The sequence below is a fragment of the Mesoplodon densirostris genome, chromosome 1 (assembly GCF_025265405.1).
Source record: "Mesoplodon densirostris isolate mMesDen1 chromosome 1, mMesDen1 primary haplotype, whole genome shotgun sequence".
Classification (NCBI taxonomy): Eukaryota; Metazoa; Chordata; class Mammalia; order Artiodactyla; family Ziphiidae; genus Mesoplodon; species Mesoplodon densirostris.
The window spans coordinates 34600769-34614852 of NC_082661.1; the positions used below are offsets into that span (position 1 = coordinate 34600769).

The following is a 14084-nucleotide window of genomic DNA, read 5'->3' on the forward strand; positions in this document are numbered from 1 at the left end:
CCCATCAAAATATTTGTTGAGAACTTACTAAACTTTACATACGTAATTTCATTCAATCCTCAACCGAGTCTAAGAAGTAGTTATGATGATCTCCTTTTATAGATGGGAAATCGAGGCTTAAAAGTATGAAAGACAGGGCTTCCCTGGTGGCGCAGTGGTTGGGAGTCCACCTGCCGATGCAGGGGACACGGGTTCGTGCCCCGGTCCGGGAGGATCCCACATGCCGCGGAGCAGCTGGGCCCGTGAGACATGGCCGCTGAGCCTGCGTGTCCGGAGCCTGTGCTCTGCAACGGGAGAGGCCACAACAGTGAGGGGCCCACGTACAGCAAAAAAAAAAAAAAAAAAAAAAAAAAATATGAAAGACAAAATGTAGTGGACAATTAAGGAGCTAGTTTTACCCAGGCTACTGCAAGAGGGAGAAGGTTCATTAACACGGATGATCTCAATAAAGGGAAGGGGCCTGGAGTTTTATAGAAGCAGATAAATAAGGGAATGCCTCTCGGGAATCCTGGAAAGGGTGGAGATAGGTCTTGGAAGCTGCAAGGTCAGGTTGTCCTGTCTGAGATAGCCATTTCCTGGAATACAAAAAGGTTGGAGGGATTTTGGAGTACAAAGGGATGGCGGGGGACTTCTTAGCCTTCCATGTTTTCTCAGGGCTCAGGTAAAATTCAGTGCTCTCAAAGGTTGAGAAACATATTCAAAGTCAATCAGCCTGTAAGTGGCTCAGCTGGATTCAGACCCAGTCTGATGGGTAAAACCTGTTCTCAATTTGTGGCCAGAACATCAGTTAATGTAAATAGAAAGAGAGAGAGGGAGAGAGAGAAAGAGAGAGAGATTGAGTAGCATTCAGCCAGGAAAAGCCAGGCTAGGAAAGATTCCAGAGAGCAAGAAACAGCCCCAGTTATCCCATGAGCCTGGATGTTCTAATTAAATAGCTCTAGGATCAGTCTTTGAGGAATCCCAGAAACCAGGGTCCAGGATGAGGGTCCCAGGTTGGGAAAGTAGGAACAAAGTCCCAGGCTTCCTATAGGCAAGAAGAACAATCAGAAACTGTCAAAGACCCCGAGATAGAGGCTGTCTCCGTTCTCCTTTCACCTTAGATACTCCTCTGGGCTTGTGCAGACATTGGGGCATATATGCAGGGGCCAGAGAGAGGCCTCTTCCACTTCCGAGGAGCTCTTCAGGTGATCCTAGCAGCTAACTGGCAGAGCAGCTAGGCTGCTTCACATTAATTAGCCATCATTCTCATGCACTCATTAAGCAAGTTCAAGGACCTTTATCGCTTTGTTGACTGAAGGGTAAAATGAAAATGAGTTTTTTACACTTGTGCAGCTTAATAATTAAAAGTCAGAGAGGTAGTTCTGTGCTTTCTCACTTGCGGGGCCTTAGATAAACTTTCCTAGGGCTGCTAATGCCAGTATCGTCTCATTTAATACATACTGACTGAGCACCTTCAGTGTGCTAGCCACTGATGCAGGCTATTCAGTGATTAAAACAGAAAATATCCTTCCTTTTCTGATGCTTACAAGCTAGTGAAGGAGATAATGAACACAAATAAGTAAATTATGGAGAATGATAAAACATGATATGTGCTTTAGAGCAAGGTGAAGGGACTTGGAACTGCTGGGGGTGGGCTTTGCATTTTTTTTTTTTTTTTCAGTACGCAGGCCCCTCACTGTTGTGGCCTCTTCCGTTGAGGAGCACAGGCTCCGGACACGCAGGCTCCGGATGTGCAGGCTCAGCGGCCATGGTTCACGGGCCCAGCCGCTCCACGGCATGTGGGATCTTCCCGCACCGGGGCACGAATCCATGTCCCCTGCATCGGCAGGCGGACCCTCAACCACTGCGCCATCAGGGGGGCTTTGCATTTTAGATAGGGTGTTTGATTGAGAAGTAGATACGTGAGCCTTGCAGATGTAGGGGGAAGGGTGCTTGGACAGAGGGAGGTGCAAGTGTGTTAGGTGTGTTCACAGAACAGCAAAAAGGTCTGGTTGGAGCAAAGGAAGGAAGTATGAAATAAAATTCATATTTTCTAGCAGGACAAGAAAAATTTAAGCCTAATTTTTTTTTCTCTGCCCTTTCGCCTCCCCTCCCGCCTCTACTGTGCATTGTGTATCTGCATTATGCATGGACCAAACCTCCCCCAACAGCAGAAATACCTGCTCAGCCATAAAGAACAACATTCTCCTAGCACCAACAGGACAACTTCTTAAAAGATAACATTCCTTCTTGATCTTAGAAGGGGTCACGATGACTCACCACGTTGTACTTACAGATCTGGGTGTGCAAACTATCTACATCATTTAACATACAGCCCTCTGTCTCAAAAACCTGTATAACTATGCTTTGACCTCTAACAGATGGATGGATGGGACAAGTCTGAATTATGATGTAAAGTTTGAATTAGTGTTCCTAGAAGTTAGCAAAAATGGGGGAAATATTAAAATGCATCTTTACTCAATAATTAGACAGTGAACAAAACCCTAGGAGGCAGAAAGTATCTGTCTGCAGCTGAAAGGATAAAGGAGGAGGAATGTGGAATAGGCAAAGAAAGCAATAATCCACCTGGATCATTACCAGGTGCACTAACATCCCCTCCTTTGGCTCCTGGGCTCACTAGGAAGCTCACTCCCAGTCTCTGGAACTGCCAGGCATCATGGCCAAACCTGCTGGTGGGGGGAAGGTTGGGGGGAATGGGAGGTTGTGCCAGGAAGGCTTCTCAGAGGAGATGAAGTTTTTTTCTTTCATTTTTTTGAGATATAATTCACCTACAGTGATATGCACCGAGTTTAAGTTATGGTTCATTGGGTTTTGACAGAAAAGGTGAAATTTTGACTTGAGTCTTGGAAGGCTAAGGGTCAGGAGTACAGAGCACGTGCAAAGGCACAGAGAGCTAAGAGGGCATTCAGTTCCTGGTGGTGGTAGTTTGTACCAAGAATAACATGCTGCTTGGGTACGACCAATAGATAAGGCTGGAGAAAAGTCCACAGATGTACATGCCAGAACTAGAAACTAGTTTACAGTTCAGAGTTTTATTGCTATTGTTGGAACCCAGGATCAGCCACCCCAAAATGTACCTCAATGGCACATTGATTATTTTGCATGAAAGTTACTTAAGAAATGGCCAGTGCAAGAGGGACACTCTACTCCTCCTCTCTGCCGCCCTAAAAGCAGGAAATAAATCTCTCACGTGAAAGGCGCCCTCCCTGCATCTGGAGGTAGAAGGACACCCTTAAGGAATTTGGGGCTGAGAAGCCCAGATAAATAAACCTTGTTACTTCTTTAATTTACTACCCTAAGCCCAAACTCTGTTTAGATTCTTCACTAATTGAGCACCCAAAACCCACGTTTCTTTGTCCTGTCAATTCCTCATAAATTTGTTTCTTTGTCTAAAAAGTATAAAAAGCTGCCTGCTTTGGCCACTTCTTAGGTCCCATTTCTATGAGACCTCTGGGCACAGGATTAAAATCTGTTTCTTTTGCTCCTGTTCATCTGTCTGTTAATTTTATTATTAGCCCAGCCACAAGAACTCAAGAGGGATCGAGGAGGAAATTTCTCCGTCCCTGACGCCATTTTTGTGTGTAAAACCTTAACTCCCAATAGCAAGACTTCTGCCTTCTGCTTTCTCTTTGGAATTCTTTGATCCCTTCCATTTCATACTGTGCCACATCCACACAGCTGCAGGTGGTGTTGCTTAATTCCCACAAATGCAGGCTACTACGTTACCCTCTACATATCCAGCCAGCTGGCTTCCCAGCCAGTTTTTGACAGTGCAGAGTCATTTATTCTTGGGGACGTAAATATGCATATCAGCTGATCTGGGATTGCTATTTTTGGCTGTGAATAAGGACATCATTCAAGAGTTATGAGAAAGGACAAGATTTCTACAATATAAACACACCAGCCCCTCAGTGGAAGAGACATCCCAAACATAGTGAGAGCTGAGAAACTAATTGACCATGGTTCAGTTACTCAATACATATGAGTGCTTTCTGTCTGCCTGGTGTGCCCCTACTTGCTTCCCAACTTTACTCAAATGGTGTCTCTCCTTGAGGCCTTTTCCGGCTTCCCTCCCCCCATGCACAGATTTCCCATGTACCCTTCTCTGCTTAGCTTTCTCCTTAGCACCCATCACAATCTAGCAAGAGTACACATTTTACTTATTCATTGTCTGTCTTCACCACTAAAATACAGGCTCCAAGAAGGCAGGTGTCTCTGTTTACTGCTATTTCTGCAGTATCTAGATCATAACAGGCACTTAAAAGTATTTGTTGAATGAATGAGTTGTGCTAAGTTCTGTAAGCAACAGAGGCTCTGAAATTGACGCACATTATCTAGTGATGGACAAAGACCCGTAACTCAAATAACATTAGAAGGAAAGGAATGAAAAATAAATGAACAAAGACAAATGTTTTAACATCAATAGTAGAAACCTAAATAGCCTGCTTTAAGCTAGTTAATCATCTTATAAATTTGACAACCTTAACCAAATTCCTGAACATTTCTTTAAAAGGCACAGATAATTTAGCTGTCTCCTTCTAAAAAGCAGGGCATAATTATAGATGCATAGACTTTGGAAGGGTAAAGGATGTACAGGTGCTATTTGCCTATTTTTAGAAAAATTCTGCTCTTTGGAGATTCGAAGAAATGACCTTTTGTGACATTCAAAACAGGAGAATTAGACCTAGAGATGCAGATAACAAATTTTGAATATTATAATCTTATCTGTTAGGAAGTGGTATGCAACTTCATTGACACCTGGGAGCTTTTATGATTCTAGTTTCTAGGTCTTTTATCATTGACTGAACTCTGACTTCTTAGTGATTAATTGAATTTGATTTCTTCTCCACGTAAATTTTAACAAAATACTTCATTGAACATGCAGATTGTGGCAAGTTTTATTTAGTTTTAAAAATGAGTTTTTATTCATTAAAAAGACTCATTAAAGTCTACTTTTTCTGAGATAAAATTTAAGAGAAATACATGCATCTATCTAAAGATTTTTTTCATGCTAAAGGTTTTCAAATGTAATGTTCATGAGTAATTATTACCTGTCACCTCTTGAATTTCTGTTGAGTATAAGCTGACTTGCTGATTTCCCCCTAAATGTCAAATCATAAAACCCTGTGCAACAATTTGGTAAGGACTTTGCAATGCTCAACTTTTGTCTTTTTCTCCACAGAACTTGTCAGTGGCTTTTCAAATGTAGTTCAGAATTAACAAAACAGTCCACATGAGCCCCAAGGAACAGTGCAAACTAAGGGTCCCTATGGCATAGATACTTCTATCATCATAGCATTTGTGCTTACGTTTCTGTTATGGATTAACAAATATTCATCATGTTCAATGAAAAAAAATGTAAGTTCATTCATCCAGTCAACCACCATTTTATGGCGTACTTAAGGAATGCAAGGAATAATGCTAGGCGAGGGATTACAGCTGTGGACAAAACTGACAGACAGTTCTCATGGAATTTACATTCTCGTGAAGGCAAAGATAGCAAACAAGTAAATAAGTAAAAAGCAACATAATTCTAAATATATGAGCAGCACACTAAACAAGATGAAACAGTGTAATGTGATGGAGAGTGTCAGAGTGGGGAGGGAGCAATTTTAAAACTGGTGCTTAGCAGGACTTTCCTGGTGGTCCAGTGGTTAAGGATCTGTGCTCCCAATGCAGGGGGCCCGGGTTCGATCCCTGGTCAGGGAACTAGATCCCACATGCCGCAACTAAGATCCCGCATGCCACAGTGAAGATCTCGAGTGCCGCAACTAAGACCTGGCACAGCCAAATAAATAAATAAATGTTAAGAAAATTAAAAATAAAATAGGTGCTTAGGGATGGCTTCTTTGTGGAGGTGACAGTGTGAGCTGAGACTTGCAATAACGTTGGTCTAGAAAGATGGGCTGAGAAGATGAACTGTCCCTCTTAGCATACCAAGGCTGGTAAATTGCTATCAATGATCCAAACTTATTCTTCACTCTTCCCCACATGCACCTGCTGCTCTAGCCAGGTGTGTGCTGAGAGTGACTCCCCCACCTCACCCCTCCATGGAGGTCACATATTCTTCATCAGCCCCAAATCACCTTGCACAAATACCAAATGCCTAGATGCCTCTTACTCATAAATCCTGTTGTTCCTTAAATGATAAAATGGGAGGGAGAGGAAAATTTTGTGATATTGTTTGGCATCTGGGGAAAACCACTCACCCATTCCATGTACCTTTGCACCTTCATCCTGTGAGGAAGAGAGTAGAATGTTGAGTGAGGAGGACTTGGTCAAAGGTATGAAATTTGAATATGAGGTTTTGGACTTCAGGGTCCAGACGACTGGGGCACCAATCTGGGAACTCCTGGCAGATGATCATCTAGTTTTTTGGGGGGTTTTTGGCGGTACGTGGGCCTCTCACTGTTGTGGCTTCTCCCGTAGCGGAGCACAGGCTCCGGACGCGCAGGCTCAGCGTCCATGGCTCACGGGCCCAGCCACTCCACGGCATGTGGGATCTTCCTGGACCAGGGCACGAACCCGTGTACCGTGCATCGGCAGGCGGACTCTCAACCACTGCACCACCAGGGAAGCCCGATCATTTAGTTTTTGTGTTGACACATTTGAGATCTGAGTAAACCTTGTAGGAAGATTCCTCTGCTTATTTCCAGAGGGACATCTGACAGCAGAAACTTGAAACTGTGTTTGGAGCTAGAGAGGAATGGTCCTGAAGTTGCCACCCAGATCCTGAAGCAACGTGTCACTGAGATTCAGGCACTTTCTAACAGTGAGTGTCTCCTCCGGCCATGCTTCTCCTGTTCTAAGCCTGTGGAGTCTATAATTCTGGAATACTCAAACCTTTCCAATATGCCCGTGCAATCCTGCCTGTCGTTCAAAGCATCTCTCCCCTAATACCTTTCCCAGCCACTCTGGCTTCTCTGAGGCCCTCCCATGCTCAGCATATTACCCTCGGAGCCTCTGATTTAGTAGATCTGAAATCTTATACAACTCTTCTCCCAGAGATTACGACGATCAGTCTGGTCCAAGAACTTACTTTCTATCCAAAGGAGACTCAAGAGGAAGGGAAGGAGACAGGGCTCGTCTCTTGTTCTCTACAGTTCTTTGGTGACCACAGAGAGAGGCCTGCTCAATTTGGATAAAACTGTTTTTTCTAGTTCAAGGCCACCATTCTCAGTGTAGAAGTTTCTCAAACCTTAGGGGACAGAAGAATCTTCCAGGTAGCTTGCTACAAATGCAGATTTCTAGGGATCAGCCCCAGAGGTCCTCCTTCACTAAAGCTGGTGGGGCCCAGGAATCTGCATTTGTAACCAGCATCCTCAGGTAGTGGGGATGTTGCTTATCTGTGGACCTTTTGAGAAGTGCTCGCATAATGGAAAGTAGGAGACCATTGCCCACCTCTGCCTTCTTCCTTGTATAACAGGGCATTCTATTTTCTAATAAGGTCCTAACATTCTCATTCATCCAACAAACATTTATCTAAGCCAAGCACCATACTAGGCATAGGGAATAGAGCCAAAATAATATTTGAGACATACTTATACAGATGGTCCCTGACTTAGAATGGTTCGACTTAAACAATTTTTTTTAATTGGGTAGAGTTGCTTTACAATGTTGTGTTAGTTTCTGCTGTACGGTGAATCAAGTCAGCTATATGTATACACATATCCCCTCTTTTTTGGGGTTGCCTTCCCATTGAGGTCACCACAGAGCACTGAGTGTTCCTTGTGCTTGAGAACAGCAGGTTCTCATTAGTTATCTATTTTATACATAGTAGTGTATATATGTCAATCCCAGTCTCCCAATTTATCCCACCCCCTCCTTTCCCCCCTTGGTGTCCGTACATTTGTTCTCTACATCTGTGTCTCTATTTCTGCTTTGCAAATAGGTTCATCTGTACCACTTTTCTAGATTCCACATATATGTGTTAATATACGATATTTGTTTTTCTCTTTCTGCCTTACTTTTTTTGACTTTACAGTGTTGTGAAAGCAATATGCATTCAGTAGAAACTGTACTTAGAATTCTGAATTTTGACTTTTTTCTGTACTCACAATATGCTGTATGATACTATAGTGATACTGGCCAGTGGCAGCTTCCAGGCAGCCACATGATCATAAGGGTAAGCCACCAATACACTTACAACCATTCTGTTTTTCACTTTCAATACACTATTCAAGACACTTCATGAGACCTTCAGCACTATAGTATAAAATAGCTTTGTGTTAGATGATTGTGCTCAACGTTCAGCTTATGTAAGTGTTCTGAGAATGTTTAACATAGGCTAGGCTAGGCTATGACGTTTGGTAGGTTAGGTGTATTAAATGCATTTTTGACTTACGACATTTTCAACTTATGATGGGTTTATCTGGATGTAACCCCATCATAAGCCGAGGAAGATCTGTACTAAAAAGTTATCCATTGTTTATCTGAAATTCACATTTAACTGGGAGTTCCATATTTTATCTGACAGTGCTAGGTGGCAGTGGGCAGGAGTTGTTGCAGGTTGGGTCCTCCACAAGCACATTCTGAGATGGAGTTTAGTGTGCAGGATGTTTACAGGAAGCACCCTTGAGATCAACACATGTGGCAGGAAGGGGAAGGAAGCTGAGCTGGGCTGAGAGAGAAGGTGGACTAATATGTAGGTCCACCAGCCTCCACTAACCCTACAGGCAACCCAACGCATCTGAGTTGTCCCATGTTGGGCTGAAATGGCTGGGACTACATAGCCCAGCTCCCATCCATCATTAGGTATAAGCTGCCCCAGGAAGGGTGTAACCTTAGGCAAAGGAGCTCTCTGTAGCCATTCTAAGCCTGACCATTCTAAGTCAGGGACCATCTGTATAAGTATGAGGCTGACCCTGAAGGGGCTGACAGCTGAAGGTTCTCTGCTGACAGCACTCTCATCAGCTGGGCAAGTCCTTCCTTGAACAGAGACCTGGGGATTCACCATCCCTGTGTCCACTGCAAGAGCCTAAGATCTAGCAAGGAGCTCAGTGGTTCCAGCCATTAAAATGCGGGCATGAAAAATTAATGTGATCTTATTTTATGCTTGAGAGGCTGCAATACCTGGATACAGTGGTTACATTTGTTCGAAAGGAGACTTGTGTCCTACAGCCACATATTATCATTGGCTTTTTTGAACTACTTCACAGGGTGATATTTTTGTAGATACTAACTTTCAGACTTCCACAGCACAGAAAATATAATTCTGAGAAGTGAATGAGTGATTCACAGTGAAATTTCTCCAGGTTTAAGAAACAGAGCTGATGAAAAGCTGGGATCAGTGGCTAATCATCAGGTGATGAACCCCTTTAATTCCTAGAATCCATGCAAGTAGTAAAGCATGACCTGTTTACCCAATACAATGCTAGGGTCACCTTGTCTCCCATTCTGCATTCATTCATTCATCCAACAAGTATGAATTGACCTTATCCATAGAAATAAGGGCTCTTATTCACCAAATTGTGGAATTGTTTTTTTTTATTAGTTTCTGCTTTATAACAAAGTGAATCAGTCATACATATACATCCGTTCCCACATCCCTTCCCTCTTGCGTCTCACTCCCTCCCACCCTCCCTATCCCACCCCTCCAGGCGGTCACCGAGCTGATCTCCCTGTGCTATGTGGCTGCTTCCCACTATCTATCTACCTTACGTTTGGTACTGTATATATGTCCATGCCTCTCTTTCGCTTTGTCACAGCTTACCCTTCCCCCTCCCCATATCCTCAAGTCCATTCTCAAGTAGGTCTGTGTCTTTATTCCTGTTTTACCCCTAGGTTCTTCATGACATTTTTTTTCTTAAATTCCATATATATGTGTTAGCATACGGTATTTGTCTTTCTCTTTCTGACTTACTTCACTCTGTATGACAGACTCTAGGTCTATCCACCTCATTACAAATAGCTCAGTTTCGTTTCTTTTTATGGCTGAGTAATATTCCACTGTATATATGTGCCACACCTTCTTTATCCATTCATCCGATGATGGACACTTAGGTTGTTTCCATCTCCGGGCTATTGTGAATAGAGCTGCAATGAACATTTTGGTACATGTCTCTTTTTGAATTCTGGTTTTCTCAGGGTATATGCCTAGTAGTGGGATTGCTGGGTCATATGGTAGTTCTATTTTTAGTTTTTTAAGGAACCTCCATACTGTCCTCCGTAGTGGCTGTACCAATTCACATTCCCACCAGCAGTGCAAGAGTGTTCCCTTTTCTCCACACACTCTCCAGCATGTATTGTTTCTAGATTTCTTGATGGCCATTCTGACTGGTGTGAGATGATATCTCATTGTAGTTTTGATTTGCATTTCTCTAATGATTAATGATGTTGAGCATTCTTTCATGTGTTTGTTGGCAGTCTGTATATCTTCTTTGGAGAAATGCCTATTTAAGTCTTCTACCCATTTTTGGATTGGGTTGTTTGTTTTTTTGCTATTGAGCTGCATGAGCTGCTTATAAATTTTGGAGATTAATCCTTTGTCAGTTGCTTCATTTGCAAATATTTTCTCCCATTCTGAGGGCTGTCTTTTGGTCTTGTTTATGGTTTCCTTTGCTGTGCAAAAGCTTTGAAGTTTCATTAGGTCCCATTTGTTTATCTTTGTTTTTATTTCCATTTCTCTAGGAGGTGGGTCCAAAAGGATCTTGCTGTGATTTATGTCACAGAGTGTTCTGCCTATGTTTTCCTCTAAGAGTTTGATAGTTTCTGGCCTTACATTTAGGTCTTTAATCCATTTTGAGCTTATTTTTGTGTATGGTGTTAGGGAATGATCTAATCTCATACTTTTACATGTCCCTGTCCAGTTTTCCCAGCACCACTTATTGAAGAGGCTGTCCTTTCTCCACTGTACATTCCTGCCTCCTTTATCAAAGATAAGTTGACCATATATGCGTGGGTTTATCTCTGGGCTTTCTATCCTGTTCCATTGATCTATCTTTCTGTTTTTGTGCCAGTACCACACTGTCTTGATTACTGTAGCTTTGTAGTATAGTCTGAAGTCAGGGAGCCTGATTCCTCCAGCTCCGTTTTTTGTTCTCAAGATTGCTTTGGCTATTCGGGGTCTTTTGTTTTTCCAAACAAATTTTGAAATTTTTTGTTCTAGTTCTGTGAAAAATGCCAGTGGTAGTTTGATAGGGATTGCATTGAATCTGTAGATTGCTTTGGGTAGTAGAGTCATTTTCACAATATTGATTCTTCCAATCCAGGAGCATGGTATATCTCTCCATCTATTTGTATCATCTTTAATTTCTTTCATCAGTGTCTTATAATTTTCTGCATACAGGTCTTTTGTCTCCTTAGGTAGGTTTATTCCTAGATATTTTATTCTTTTTGTTGCAATGGTAAATGGGAGTGTTTTCTTTTTTTTTTTTTTTTTTTTTTGCGGTATGCGGGCCTCTCACTGTTGTGGCCTCCCCCGTTGCGGAGCACAGGCTCCGGACGCGCAGGCTCCGGACGCGCAGGCTCAGCGGCCATGGCTCACGGGCCCAGCCGCTCCGCGGCATATGGGATCCTCCCAGACCGGGGCACGAACCCGTATCCCCTGCATCGGCAGGCGGACTCTCAACCACTTGCGCCACCAGGGAGGCCCTGGGAGTGTTTTCTTGATTTCACTTTCAGATTTTTCATCATTAGTGTACAGGAAAGCCAGAGATTTCTGTGCATTAATTTTGTATCCTGCTACTTTACCAAATTCATTGATTAGCTCTAGTAGTTTTCTGGTAGCATCTTTAGGATTCTCTATGTAGAGTATCATGTCATCTGCAAACAGTGACAGCTTTACTTCTTCTTTTCCAATTTGGATTCCTTTTACTTCCTTTTCTTCTCTGATTGCTGTGGCTAAAACTTCCAAAACTAAGTTGAATAAGAGTGGTGAGAGTGGGCAGCCTTGTCTTGTTCCTGATCTTAGTGGAAATGGTTTCAGTTTTTCACCATTGAGGACGATGTTGGCTGTGGGTTTGTCATATATGGCCTTTATTATGTTGAGGAAAGTTCCCTCTATGCCTACTTTCTGCAGGGTTTTTTATCATAAATGGGTGTTGAATTTTGTTGAAAGCTTTCTCTGCATCTATTGAGATGATCATATGGTTTTTCTTCTTCAATGTGTTAATATGAGAGCTTTCCATTGATATGTTTTGAGTAAAGGTGGAAAGGCTGTTTTTATTACTTGATATGTTCAGGTTTTTAAATTTTTTCATATCTTCCAATGCCTCATTTGTTTTCCTTTGAGATAAGCATCACTGATTCTCTTTCCTTTACATCAAAAATTTATTAAAAAAATACACTGGTTCCCATAACAACTTCAAAGGTTAACAGCTCATCTAGGCCAGAGGAATCTCCAGAAAACTGTTTGTGATAGAATCACCAGGTCTTCCAAAAAAAAAATGCTTAAAACATTTAAAAGCTTAACACTGTGTGAGAATAAACACACACACACACACACACACACACACACACACACACACACTCAGAGTTGGCTGATGGTGTAATGTGGGATTTTCTGCATTCTAGCATCTTATTACAGTGTAAGAATGGGGCAGAATTCCCTGAGAGAGGTAAGGACTCACCACGCTAGGGGATGTGGGGCTGGAGAAAAGGAGTGGCCCTAACAACAGTGAGAATAATGTTTTTCTGCTGCAAAGTTTCAGGGGGTCACAAAGCCGGAATTCCTCATCTTTGCCAGATGTTAGGAGAATGCTTAAGATCTGATGATCATATCTCTGATTTTGTAAAGGAGGAATAGAAGCTCAGAGAAAAATGATACTTGGGAAAGCAAAGGCAGAAGAACAGAAAGTAGAGACAGAGAAGGGGGTGGCTGTGAAAATGTGCCACTGGATTTCCTACTGAAGAGCAAAATTGCAAGCCAGCCCCTACTCCTGCCCCTCTATCTCCACCACCAGTGCACTGAGTCCCGCTTCCCTAGGCTACTTGCTCCAATGATTGAGCACAGCAGAGGGACTGAGGCAAGCCCATTCCATCAAGAGGAGTGTGACTTTGGCTTGAAAACTCCTCGACAGCTTGCCTGAGATTCTTCCGTCCCAATCTTCCTTTCCAATTTTTAAAGTTAAGTAGTCTATCTTCTCATTATTGAGTTATAAGAGTTCTTTTCATATTCTGGATAAAAGTCCTTGGTCTTATGTATGTATTGTGAATATTTTCTCACAATATTTTCATGGCTTGACTATTTCTTTTTTTAATGCTGTACTTGAAAGAGCAGAAATTTATGATTTTGGTAAAGTCCAATTTATCAGCTTTCTTTTATATTTTGTGCTTTTTTGTGTCTAATCTAAGAAATCTTTGTCTACTCCAGGGTCACAGATATTTTCTGGTACATGTTTTCTTCTACAAATTTTACTTCTTTAGGTATTATGTTTAGGTTTATGATTCATTTTGAATACATTTTTATATATAATGTAAAGCAATAGTTGAGATTCATTTTTTTAAATTAATTAATTAATTAATTATTTTACTGCATTGGGTCTTCGTTGCTGTGCACGGGCTTTCTCTAGTTGAGGAGAGCGGGGTCTACTCTTTGTTGCGGTGCGTGGGCTTCTCATTGCAGTGGCTTCTCTTGCTGTGGAGCACGGGCTCTAGGCAAGCGGGCTTCAGTAGCTGTGGCACACGGGCTCAGTAGTTGTGGCTCGCGGGCTCTAGGGCGCAGGCTCAGTAGTTGCAGCTCACAGGCTCAGTTGCTCTGTGGCATGTGGGATCTTCCCGGACCAGGGCTGAACCCGTGTCCCCTGCACTGGCAGGTGGATTCTTAACCACTGCGCCACCAGGGAAGTCCCATATCCTTTATTACGTAATAAACTGGAAAATGTAGTAGTAAATGTTTCCCTGAGTTCTGTGACCTGGTCTAGCAAATTATTAAATCTAGGGAGGTGGTTGTGGGAACTTCGATTTATAGCTGTTTAGTCGGAAGTACCAGGGACAACCTGAGACTTGTGATTGGCATCTGAAGTGTGGACAGTCTTGTGGGACTGAGCCCTTAACTTAGGGGATCTGATGCCCACTCCAGGTACATAGTGTCAGATTGAACTGAACTGTAGGGCATCCAGCTGCTGTTGGAAAATGGGTGAGTG

General features: G+C 42.6%; 1 long non-coding RNA gene across 1 annotated transcript in view; it reads left to right on the forward strand.

Moving 5' to 3' along the window:
- The window catches only part of LOC132498809 (uncharacterized), a 185391-nt gene that overhangs the window by 133788 nt on the left and 37519 nt on the right, over window positions 1–14084 (forward strand). The gene's annotated exons all lie outside the window — the stretch shown is intronic.